This window comes from Paroedura picta, chromosome 6 (genome assembly GCF_049243985.1).
Source record: "Paroedura picta isolate Pp20150507F chromosome 6, Ppicta_v3.0, whole genome shotgun sequence".
Taxonomy (NCBI): domain Eukaryota; kingdom Metazoa; phylum Chordata; class Lepidosauria; order Squamata; family Gekkonidae; genus Paroedura; species Paroedura picta.
This window is the reverse complement of record NC_135374.1, coordinates 48,248,072-48,261,578: the sequence shown is the minus strand read 5'-3', so window position 1 is coordinate 48,261,578 and position 13,507 is coordinate 48,248,072. Positions and strand designations below refer to the sequence as shown.

The 13,507-nt window shown below is 43.3% G+C and overlaps 1 protein-coding gene across 4 annotated transcripts in view; it reads right to left on the bottom strand.

Moving 5' to 3' along the window:
- ROBO1 (roundabout guidance receptor 1) overlaps positions 1 to 13,507 on the bottom strand; it is a 795,752-nt gene that overhangs the window by 337,467 nt on the left and 444,778 nt on the right. The window lies entirely within an intron of this gene.

The following is a 13,507-nucleotide window of genomic DNA, read 5'->3' as shown; positions in this document are numbered from 1 at the left end:
GGGCACGTGGCCACCACTGCTAGCGGTGCGGAGGGCACCGGCAGAACAAAGAGGGAGCCCAGCTCTTTTCCCACGTGGCTAGGCTGCGCGGGAAGCTATTCAGCTGGTCACCTTTAATTGCAGCCAGGTGTGGGCGTGGCCCGCTGCCTTAGCGGGCTTAAAAGGATGGCCAGAGCAAGTGTCCGGCCTTCCTTTACCACTAGCGCCACCAAGGATCTTTGCTGGGGGGATGGGGGTACTTGGTCATGGGAAGCATTCAGGCAGGGGCTACGATAGGGAAGTATTAGGTGTTTGTCACAGGCTGCACTATGTTCTGGTAATTCTGGAAAACTCTCAAGGTTGTGAGCCTTTCCCAAGCTGTGCAAAGGTCAGGTTGGGTTCTCTCCACCAGGCACTTAACCCACAGGGTAGCACCCTTGGAGAAAGGGGGAGGGGCTCTGGCTCAGCAGCAGAGCATCTACTGGCCTACTGGGCCAGCTTTGGGTATTGGTTGGGAGCAGGAGAGTCTCTAATATGGAGAGCTAGGTTTGGATCTTCACATCTTCTCTGTATGCAGCCAGCTAAGTGATCTTGGGCCAGTCACAGTTCTCTTATCCATGTAGAACAGGTATCTCAGAGTTCTCTCACCTCCACCTGTCTCATGGGGTGTCTGTTGTGGGGAGAGGAAGGGTAGGTATGCTGCTTTTCATGTGAACTGGGTGACTTGTGATGACATCACTGGGAAAAGAGCTTCTATAGGTTTGTATAGAATTATGGAATTGAATAGATCTCCAGGGTCATCTAGTCCAACCCCTTGTAGAATGCACATGTATACTGTGCATGGAAGGGCAGGGAGGAGGGATTCCCCCCCTGTGCTTTTCTACCACATGGATCCCATTGATGGGATGTGACAGATTCAAACCAAATGGTAAAAAATACTACATGCTGATATGGAAGCACATATGGCTTCTTTAATAGATTAACTCATTTAAATATGTTTGTCCACCTGTTCCCCAATTACCTCTTGTTTTATGGCAGGGGTAGTCAACCTGTGGTCCTCCAGATGTCCATGGACTACAATTCCCATGAGCCCTTGCCAGCAAATGTTGGCAGGGTCTTATGGGAATTGTAGTCCATGGACATCTGGAGGACCACAGGTTGACTACCCCTGTTTTATGGCATGAGACCTCTGTAATTACTTGGAGAAAATTAGATACTTCCTACAATGTGTTGTAGAGGAAGAAGAGTGGGTTCTTATATGCTGCTTTTCTCTACCTGAAGGAGTCTCTAAGCAGCTTACAGTCACGTTCCCTTTCCTCTCCCCACAACAGACCCCTGTGAGGTAGGTGAGGCTGAGAGAGCCCTGCTATTACTACTCAGTCAGAACAGCTTTATCAGTGCTGTGGCAAGCCCAAGGTCATCCAGCTGGTTGCATGGGGAGGGGGGGAGTGGGGAAACAAACCCAGCTTGCCAGATTAGAAGTCCACACCTGACTGTCTCTCATGAGTCATGGTAAGTCACAAGATTCACCTTGGCTTGGATCTCATTGAATATTTCTGCTGAAGATAAGGTATCAGCACTTCTGTAGGTTTGTAAGGGGATGGAGAATCAGACCCTCCCCCCCTGATTTGGTCAAAACCATATTCCCCCCCCCCCCTTCCTTTCTGTTAGGCATGTCAGAATATACTAGAGGAGGGGCTGTGGGAGGTCCAGAAATGCCCCCCATCATCCCTCTGGGACCCAGGACAGCCTGGAAAAGCCTCTGTCCTAGGGAAATTGCAGCACATAATGCTGATGTGGGTGTGACTTTCCTTTTCCATATGGTCCACCTTGGTCTTGCTGAAATCTTTCAAAGACCATCACAGCAAAGCAAATTTGAGACCAATGGAATGGAAGATGGAGAAACTGTAGATGGGGCACAGAAGCACCATGGGGACATGTGGAGGGGGAAATATACTGTTTCCCAGTAGCATCCTTTCCAGTAGACAAGTTGGTTTTTTTTACCCAGCTTTTCACTGCCCAAAGGAGTATCAGAGTGGTTCATAATATTCCTCCCTTCCTCTCCCAACAACAGATACCATATGAGGCTGAGAGAGCTCTGAGAGAATCTGCTCTGTGAGAACAGTTTCTTACAGGACTGTGACCAGCCCAAGGTCACCAAGCATGTGGACGAGCAGGGAATAAAATCCAGCTCACACATTAGAAGCTGTACAAATTGTCATTGCCTTAAAGAGTTGTAGTAGAGCACATGATTCTAACATACAACTGTTTTTGATTTAATTGATATTGAACTGAAGAACTTACAGACTGAAAGCTTTTCAGTTCTTCAAACAAATTTTGCTATTACATATTTTCATTGAAGGAAAAAACTGTGATAAGTTTATGAATTATTTGATGTTTATTGTTATTAGCCATTACTACCATCCAACATTTCTCTTTTTTCCCCACTTGGAGCCTGGCACCCCTGCATCTCCATGGGATCCAAAGCCAGGGCTTTTCTCCAGGAGGATTGATCTGTTGCCTGAAAATGACCTGTAATTCCAGTAAATTCCCCAGTCCCAACCACTCCCATTCTGCAACCTCTATCCCCCCTCCCAAGTAAGTCCTTTCTTTTCCAGGAGCCTGGAGATGAATTGTCATTGTAGAGTCCCCCCTCCCAAGCAGCCCTTTTCCCTGGGGAGCTGATCTGTATATTCCAATTCCAGGAGATTTCCAGGCCACACCTGGAGGTTGGTGACCCCTAGTTCAGGAATGTTTCTTGAGGTTTGGAGGTGGGGTTCAAGAGTCCAAGAGTGGGAGGAGCTCTTGCCATGTTGCCAGCCCCCAGGGAGGCCATAGGTTTGCATCCTAGCACCGATTGTATTCCTGGGTACTCAGGCTTTGCCTCTAGTTTTTTATAAGATGAAAAGTCATTCCAGCCTCATTGTTTGCATGCCTACTCAGAATTAAGTTACAGGTAGGACTGTATATTAAGACAGAGGCAGTAAATCCCAGCGGGCCAGGTTGACTCCACACAAGTTGGGACTCTCCTCACCCCACCCGGCACAAGGCAAGAGATTCCTCAGTTCACCTGGGCTTCCCCATGTTAGTCAAGATTTGCCCATACCATGCAAGAAGAGATTTCTTATCCTACCTGGGATAACTCCACAGTAGTCCTCACCAGAGGCCAGCCTTTTATCCTTTGAAGGCATGGTAATAGAAGAGTGTGGCCATGGAGGTGCTGGGCCACCTTTGGCCATTTTGCCTTCCACTGTGTTCAATAGGTCAAAAAAGCTAAGTATAAGATGTCAAACTTTTTATATTCTTTATATATTGAATGTTATAACAATGTTCAAACATGAGCCTATCCAAAGGGACAATGTATGCCCTAGAATCTGCTTTCTCTAGCATCAGCTGCATAAATACTATTATAATATACTTAATGATGGCTGTTCAGATGTCCAAGGTTGAATGAATTGTTAAAGACTTTCATGGCAGGAGTCAACTGGTTGTTGTGGATTTTCCAATGGCCATGCAGCCCAGAAAACTCACACCAATCAGTCCAATGTTGAACCTAAGCACACAAAACAATTCCTATAGAGAGATGCCTCCATTTCAAATGTGCTTAACCAAACAGCCTAAAACAAATGCCAAAAAATACCACCTGGCACCAATCCAATAGCAATCCAGGAGCAACTGCTCCCTCTTTCCATCTTCCAATGCAGCTTAGGAGAGCAACTAACTCTGCAGCCACTCATACCTCTCCTACGTATCCTATAAACCCTAAGGACATAATTGTGTCAGATTATAAATAACCATGTAGGAGGCTACAGCTTTCTGACCTCAGTCACACACACATAGCTGCAGGGCAGATTTAAAGATGGGAACTGGAAAGGGGATTTTGCTGAAAAGGAAGCACTTTTTATACTAGCCTATATTAGTACTTAGCTTAGAAACCTTATTGGTACTCTGTCATCTCAAGTCACAAACAAAAAATTAAACTCTTCACCCCTCCAACAGTGGTTAAAGACAATGAATGCATGCAGGAACTCTTCTTCAAGGAATATGGGCTACAAATGCGCTCTTCCAATCATGAGCCAACTGTGTGTCAGCTCAACAACCATTCTCTCCTCATCAGTTGCTGCTACTGTCTCCCAAACAAGGGCAAACATGCATAGTTCAGAAAGGGCCCCTTATTTTGAAAAATGCTAGCTGCTCATCAGCATAATCCATGTCAGAACTCTGATACTCATATTGTTAAATAAACATGTGGATTATATCACAGCTTTAGTTATGCTTGGCTGAGTTTTGGTAGATAGCAGTGAACATCAGAATGTGATTCACTCTAATAGAGGCTGAGAGAATCTTAGTTGAATTCTAGCACAAAGCAGACTCTAAATATGGGGATGAAATGTGGTTCTCACTGGGCCCACAACTGAACCACAGTCACAGACAACCTGCCCCCCCCCCAAAAAAAAACTGTCATACTAAACCAGTTGGGGAATATTATGACTTGGTAGGACGACCCCCCCCCCCCGAGTGTGCTAGAAAAACTAAACCTAAGCAGATATCCAGCTGACTGCTCCACCTGCCCTCCAAATTTGTTGGAGATTCGATGTATGGAGTCTCAGTTAATCCCTGTCAAAGAGGGAGATCCATACTTCATAGCTTCCAATGGAGGAGGGGAAAAAGAACAGCAAAAAAAGCAAGGACACAAACAGAATCAAAATCCTTGAAAATATCTCCAGAAAAACTGAAGGTCAGGGGCATTTTCACCAACCCAGCAGAACCAAGGCAATATGCCCTGAGACCCAAACCAGGATGTAATGATGTGTTGGAAACCTTGATACCTACATAGATGTGGTGGCTTGAGGGCCTGAGAAGACCGTAGTTGTGGCTCGAAAGCCCTGAGTAGTAGAGATGGTGGCTTGAAGCCCACAGAAGGCATTAAATGTGGTGGAAGGAAGTCTGTTGTGTGTGTAGCATAGTCAATATGGTTTATCAAAGCCCTGAGATGGGAATAGACATGGTAGCTTGAAGGCAATGAGACATATGTAGATGTTGTAGGTAAAAAGTCCTGAGAAAGAAGTTGATATGGTGGTTCAAAAGGTTGAGTCCACTCCTATGCCATGACATATGTACATGTGGAGTCCTTGCTCCACCTCTGGAAGCCCTGAGAAGGAAGTGGATGTGGTGTTAGTCTCAAAATCTCTGAGACAATAGATGTGGTGGGTTAAAGGAAGTAAATGATGACATCACTAGCAGGAGAGTGTGGGTGGGAGTATAAAGGCACCCAGTAGATTAGCCCCTGTCCTCGACATGAGCACAGAAACAAGATGCCAATCTCGATTCGATAAACTTTCCAAACCCCAACAGCAGACGAGACCACTAGTGTGTTGAGGGAGTTGAAAGACACCCAATAGCAAAGTTCCTGTGCTCAGTGTGAGTACAGGAAGAGCAGCAGAGCCAGATCTCTGGTTTCCCAAACTCTCGCAGCAGAGAGCAGAACAGATCACTAACAAGAGAGATGAGAGGGAAAGAAGGCACAATATCTAAGTCCCCATACTGAAAGTCAGAGCCTAGAGTCCACTGCACCATAATTCTGAACCCCAGCAACACAAAGGAGATCAAGCAAACAGAAAGCACATCAATGAATAATTTCACCAGCCAACAAAGGAGGGGGAAAGAGCTCAACTCGATATATAGCCTTCTGAGCCCATAGACCAGAATGATTATTTTGTTGTGGCAGCAGTGCCTGTTAACCTGTAGAAGACTTCTATTGGTGTTTCCAAGGCTGGAAAATTCCCCTCCACTATTGCCTTGAAGTTGCAAACAGTTTAATTGATCAGTGCCTGTCTATCTCCACTCAAGAACCACCACAGACTGCAGTAAAATTAATTAGCATTTGTGATGGACCAGTCAAAATTTGTGATAGATTTTGGTCTGTGTGCTGGTTGGTGGTCAGGCCTAGCAAAGTCCTCCAGGATCACAATTCAATGGTCACTGCGAATGTGTGAATAAACATGCAAGGTACTTAATGGAAGATGAAATAGAGCAGTCTTTCTCAACTTTTTACTGTCGTGAAACCCCTGAAACATTCCTCAGGCTTTGAGAAACCACAGAAGTGGCACAATTGTGCAGAATAAGGATGTGAAGCAATGGTTGTCTAGATACCAACCCAGGACAACTCCCCTTCCCACCCCCTCCAGGCCCATCATTGGCCATTTTGGGAATGAGGGCAGGTGGACAACCATATATGGCAGACATTCTCAACCGGAATTTTGTAGTTGTTGCGGATTGGTGGTAAGGTGTGGGGGAGAGGCCAAGGGTTCTTCTTTCTGTTTTGTTTCTTGGCTTTGATTCTTTGAAGTTGTTTTAAAACTTGATTAGCTTACTCATTTTTGGCTCTTTTGTGGGGCTTGTGAGTATGGTGTGTGGAGAGGTTCTGCTTTAAAAAAAATCTATTACTTTACTTGAATTTTCTCTCTCTCTCTCCAACAATCTTCAAGGTTCTTTTCTTCAGTCTGTCTTTTTTGGGGAGTGTGGAAGTGACACTTCGTTGCTTATTTCCTCTGCTTCCCTTCCCACCTTTTCATATTTTGGTCTGGTGTGTTTGTGTGGCGGGTCTTTCGGTTTAGGGTTTTCTTGCTTTCTCTTCTATCTTAGGTGCCTTCCCCCACCTTTTTCCTGCTGCTGGACAGTATTACAATGGTTCTTCTTTCCTTGCTACACACACCACAGCTTGGTTTGTGATTCTGTAGTTTACATCGGTCCTGTTGTGCTGGCATTTGTCACAATGGCACTGAGTTCTGCTGTTGAGCACTAGTAGGTTTACACTGGGTTGTGCTGCTGGGAACTATTGCACTATTAATTTAGTTGAATTAAGATATAAAAATTAAAAAAGAGAGAGAAGCCCAATTTAAACCAAAATTTCAGCAAAGTCAAATTGTATTTCTAATTTTTAAACCTCCCTAACTTTGAATTGTGAGATTTACCACCCATGAACCATATGACTCAAATCTAAAACCATTAAAAACAGTTCACCTGCCCGCCTACACATACCTAGTTTCTGACTCACCCAGAGGCAGTTATTATAACATTACTACAATTACTATACACTGCTGAGTACACACCATGACCTCCTAATTCTTTCATCACTCCATTCAGCTAATTACTAGATTCCACTGCAGTATTTCACAGTTCCAAAAGACCAGTTCTTAAAGGGCTGATCCAGACAATAGTTTCCCACGGTTATGATTTGGCATTGCTCTACATAACTAAAAGCATGAGAAGTATCATGTTGAAAGGAAATTCTCTGGAAAACCCACAAAAGGACAATAGGGAGCCAGATACTTACAAAGCTGTCCTTATCCAGACTTGCAGAAAATGGAAGTTTCCAAAATTAAAGTATCATAGGCAAACGTAATCCTGAATACTTAAAGGTCACTTAAAACATTTGGTAGCCTTTGTCCTACTGTTGATGTTAATGTGTGTGTGAGGAGGTGGAGAAGAAAGGTATTTTAACACAAAAATAGGTTCTCATGTGTAAAAAACAGGAAGTTGTAAACTTGCCTGTGGTGATGCAGAAACGTTACAACCTTATCCCAACTAGCAATGAACATTTTCAACCTCAATTTCAGTTCAAGTTTCTATTAGGACCAGTCCCTCTAGGTCAGTGGTTCTCAACCTGGGGGTAGGGACACCTTTGGGGGTCGAATGACAGGGGTTGCGGCAGGACAAGCAGCTTGGCCGGGGGGGGGGGTCACTGCCACCGTTGCTGCTCTTCCTGCAGGTGCCCGCGCTTGGCTGCCAGCCGCTCCAGCAGTGCCTGCAGTGCAGCACAGTTTCCCGCCAGGCGCTCCAGGTGGTGGCACAGCTCTGCAGAACAAGAGGCAGAACTGAACTAAGAAACCCGAAGAAAAACCCAATGGATCTTCATGCCATTGTTCAGTTTTGGTTTAAATTCTGTGAAATAACACTTGCATAATTGTACGGTTGGGGATCACCACAACATGAGGAACTGTATTAAAGGGTCACAGCATTAGGAAGGTTGAGAACCAGTGCCTTAGGTGAAGGTGGGAATGGAGAGGAGATAGTAGGCTTGTTGACTATAGTCACAATTAAATACTAACTAAAGAGAACCATAAATGTAACATTTCTAGTAATATTCTCTAGCTCAGAGGTGTCAGACATGGGCTTGTGGGCCAAAACTGGCTCATCCAGGGTTTTTGTCCAGCCTAAGAGCTGGATTGGTCAGTCAGTACCTTTATTGCCAGATGACATTATGTTCCTGCGTTCTGTGTCAGTACTAATAAGCAACAGGCAGTGGAAGTGGAAGAGTAGGCGTAAGGGACATACTTTAAGGAAATATTGTAAGAAAGTTATCATTTTAAGTATGCTTGTGTTTTCAGTAATAATAATATATTTAATTGGGTTGCCTATGTCCTTCATAAAGTTTATATCTCCCATACCTGGCAAATGAGCCTCTTGTGGCGCAGAGTGGTAAGGCAGCTGTCTGAAAGCTTTGCCCATAAGGCTGGGAGTTCAATCCCAGCAGCCGGCTCAAGGTTGACTCAGCCTCCCATCCTTCCGAGGTCGGTAAAATGAGTACCCAGCTTGCTGGGGGGTAAATGGTAATGACTGGGGAAGGCACTGGCAAACCACCCCGTATTGAGTCTGCCATGAAAACGCTGGAGGGCGTCACCCCAAGGGTCAGACATGACTCGGTGCTTGCACAGGGGATACCTTTACCTTTACCTTTTACCTGGCATTACATTTTATGGCATATATGGTTCACCTTATAAAGTGAAATTTATGTCTGATATGGCCCTCATTACAAATAAGTTTGATATCACTGTTCTAGTTGGAGAAGGATGAAGAAAGGTAAAGACATATTCACTTCTTTTAAATTTCATCTTCGGGACCTCTTTAAGGACTGGAGATGTCCCGGATGACTGAAAGAGATCTTCTATGCCAATCTTCAAAAAAGGGAGGAAGGATGACCCGGGAAACTATAGACCAGTGAGTCTGACATCTGTTGTGGGTAAGATAATGGAGCAGATATTAAAGGGAGTGATCTGCAAACATCTGGAGGACAATTTGGTGATCCAAGGAAGTCAGCATGGATTTGTCTCCAACAGGTCCTGCCAGACCAACCAGGTTTCCTTTTTTTGATCGAGTAACAGGTTTGCTGGATCGTGGAAATTTGGTTGATGTCATTTACTTGGATTTTAGTAAAGCTTTTTAACATATTTATTAATGATCTAGATGAGGGGGTGGAGGGACTAATCATCCAATATTGCAGATGACACCAAATTGGGAGGACTGGCAAATACTCTAGAAGATAGAGACAGAGTTCAATGAGATCTGAACACAATGGAAAAATGGGCAAATGAGAACAAGATGCAATTTAATAAAGATAAGTGTAAAGTTCTGCATCTGGGTCAGAAAAATGAATAGCATACCTACTGGATGGGGGATACGCTTCTAGGTAACACTGTGTGTGAACGAGACCTTGGGGTACTTGTGGATTGTAAACTAAACATGAGCAGGCAGTGTGATGCAGCAGTAAAAAAGGCAAATGCCATTTTGGGCTTGGTCAACAGGGGCATCACATCAAAATCACAAGATGTCATAATCCCATTGTATATGGCACTGGTCAGACCACACCTGGAGTACTGTGTGCAGTTCTGGAGGCCTCACTTCAAGAAGGACGTAGATAAAATTGAAAGGGTACAGAGGAGAGCGACAAGGATGATCTGGGGCCAAGGGACCAAGCCCTATGAATATAGGCTTAGGGACTTGGGAATGTTCAGCCTGGAGAAAAGGAGGTTGAGAGGGGACATGATAGCCCTCTTTAAGTATTTGAAAGGTTGTCATTTGGAGGAGGGCAGGATGCTGTTCCCATTGGCTGTAGAGGAAGGGACACACAGTAATGGGTTTAAACTACAAGTACAACGATATAAGCTAGATATCAGGAAAAAAATTTCACAGAGTAGTTCAGCAGTGGAATAGGCTGCCTAAGGAGGTGGTGAACTCCCCCTCACTGGCAGTCTTCAAGCAAAGGTTGGATATACACTTTTCTTGGATGCTTTAGGATGCTTTGGGCTGATCCTGCGTTGAGCAGGGGGTTGGACTAGATGGCCTGTATGGCCCCTTCCAACTCTATGATTCTACGATTCTATGATTAATAGCATTATTTTCCACTGAGCTTCTAAGAAGTGAGACAGCAGGTTTTTATTTTAATGCATATTTTCTTTTGCAGTGATAGTTTTTGCTTTTGTTGCTTTGATGTTTTCATAATATGATTTTATTTAACTAGTCTCATGGTTCTCTTTTAGATGAAAAGATAGCATTAATCTAGACTTCCATAATAACTAACCATTACTAAAAGTAAATATATCAAAATACACAATTGCTTGCAAAATGTTGTTTTTCAATTCCTGTTATGATTCACAGTTGTATCTAATCAAGCACTCTTCATTCAACAGGTCAAATCCAACTTCTGAAATGTATTGGATTTTAAAACTAATATTCAAGTATATTCATAGAATGTCCCTGCTTGTCTGAAAAGTTCCAGCTGACAGGTTTTTGGCCTTTGCTACTTAATTCACCTACCACATATACAATGCTGAGAATTTGGGAGCTACATTTTTGTGTCACGTGGGAAAAAATTCTAAACAAATAATATGTTTCCTACAAGTGCAGAAGGTAAGTTTTAAAAGGAAGTGTTCTAGGCTGTCATGGAAACACCAGATTCTATGAAAGCAGTTTGATCAGTATTGACTCATTAAAATTCGCTTATTCAGATGCAGTTCCAAATTGCCCTTCACTTTGTTGTTGTTGTTGTTAGGTGCGAAATTGTGTCCGACCCATCGCAACTCCGTGGACCCCATGGACAATGATCCTCCAGGCCTTCCTGTTCTCTACCATTCCCTGGAGTCCATTTAAGCTCGCATCAACTGCTTCAGTGGCTCCATCCAGCCACCTCATTCTCTGTCACCCCCTTCTTTTGCCCTCAATTGTTCCCAGCATTAGGCTCTTCTCCAGGGAGTCCTTCCTTCTCATGAGGTGGCCAAAGTATTTGAATTTCATCTTCAGGATCTGGCCTTCAAAAGAGCAGTCAGGGCTGATCTCTAGGACTGACCGGTTTATTTGCCTTGCCATTAAGGGTAGCTAATGTAATATTTTAGAACTTTAGTATGAGATCTTTAGTATAAAGTAGTATAGCTCTCCTAATTTTTAAAGGGAAGTATTTCTGTTGCAGTTACAAAATGCAAGAGAAAGCAGGCTATTTCTTGAATCAGTAAGCTAGCAAAAAACCCCCCAGAAAAACACCCAGAGGAACCCATGTTGCAGTTAGTTACTCTGAAGTTTAATAACCCATATGAAGGTAATTAGCAAGTCAATTAACATCAGTAAATATGAGTTTTAACACAAGTCTCTGAAAGTCTTTAGATTACAATGCCATTAGGCATTTAGTAATAACATTCCAATAACTATTAATAAATTCAAGTTGCCAACTTTGTTAACTCTTGGGACTTTATAAGTATCATAGAATATTCTACAGTCTTCATACAATGGCATTGTACTTGCAAGAAATGTTTAACTTTAAAATACTGTCAGCATCTAGTGTCCTTAGTCTTCATGCTCAGGCCTGCAACAGCCAAACTATATGTTATACAGAAACTCATGGAATAGTACATAAAGATATTATTTCACCCTGCAGAGTTTCAAATTAATTTTCATGAGGACATCATCACATGGTTTAAATTTTGTACAAAGAACCTGATTGAGTCAGAAATAATCTGAAGCAGCCAATCAGCTGATAAAAAGTTCAGTACCCATCTGCCAACATAGTATCCGGGTTCTGTTTTCCTTAAGAGTAGTCAGTCAGCTGTTCCATACCATCACACATTATATTAATCTACATCCTTCCCCTGCCTTCATGGATTCAAAGAGGCTAACAGCACAACACCAGGATACAAAAATTAACACAAGACAAGGACACAAAAGTTAACAGTCCAATTAGCAAGTTTTAGAACAAATCATATTAAAATACACAGAACTAAACATGCACAGATTACAGACTAGAAATAAATTTTCCCTACTTTCCCACAACAATCCCTTTGAAAAACTGATACTGGAGAACTACTGTGTCTCAGGTGGCTATATATGAAGAAATACTATTATCTGGGCCAGCATGTAAAGTTACTTCCCAGAACAGTGCTGCATCAGATGCATTAGTTACTTCTTTGCTTCTGGGAACAAAAAGCACACGTCCTAGTATGCTCTCATGCAGCACCTGTTTTGGCAATCTTTGGCCACCTCATGAGAAGGAAGAGCCTAATGCTGGGAGCGATTGAGGGCAAAAGAAGAAGGGGACGACAGAGAATGAGGTGGCTGGATGGAGTCACTGAAGCAGTAGGTGCAAACTTAAATGGACTCCGGGGAATGGTAGAGGACAGGAAGGCCTGGAGGATCATTGTCCATGGGGTTGCGATGGGTCGGACACGACTTCGCACCTAACAACAACAACAACAAAGTGAGGGGCAATTTGGAACTGCATCTGAAGAAGCGAATTTTAATGCGGAAACTGACAATAAAGTTGACCCTTGAAAAATGCAAGTTCCTTTGGCTATGGCCATCTCTAGATGTGCCGAAACACTTTGACCTGTGGGAAAAAAACAGATGTAAAATAGGCACTAAGCCTTTCTACTTTCTCTGCATCTTCCGTTAGAGTTTGTCCATCCGCACCCAACAGTGGGCCTATTGCCTCCTTTACTTTACGTTTGTTCCTCACATAACTGAAAAATCTTTTCTTGTTACAATGGGCTTCCCTGGTCAATCTTAGCTCACTCTCAGCTTTGTCCTTTCTTATGATTGATCTACAGTGCCTAGTAACCTATAGGTACTCTTCTTTAGAGCTCTGTCCTTCCCTCCATTTCCTGAACTTTTTCCTTTTTTTTTTCCTAAGGAGGTGGTGACCTCCCACTCACTGGCAGTCTTCAAGCAAAGGTTGGATACACCCTTGGATGCTTTAGGATGCTTTGGGCTGATCCTGCATTGAGCAGGGGTTTGGACTAGATGGCCTGTATGGCCCCTTCCAACTCTATGATTCTATGATTTCTGTAACTACACAGGCCTGCCCTTCATCCTGACCTGGAAATTGCAACTGGTCCAAAAAGTAGCAGCTCAGGTTTTCACTAGAACACCATGGAGAGCCCATATCAGGCTGTTCTCAGGCAATTTCATTGACTTCTAGTTGAATTCCAGATCAGATTCAAGATTATGATTTTGACCTTAAAGGGATTCGTGGACTGGGCCCAACATACTGGCAATCAGTGTAGCTGGTTCCTACCTACCTACCTACCTACCTACCTACCTAAAGGTAGCTTCAAGGCAGCTTACAAAAATTAAAACCATAATTAAAACATGAACAAAAGAAATAAATAATAATGACATTAAGTAACAATTTAAAACATTCCCACCCAACAACCACCTAAAGGAAATTACTGTATTTGCCGGCGTATAAGACAACTGGGCGTAT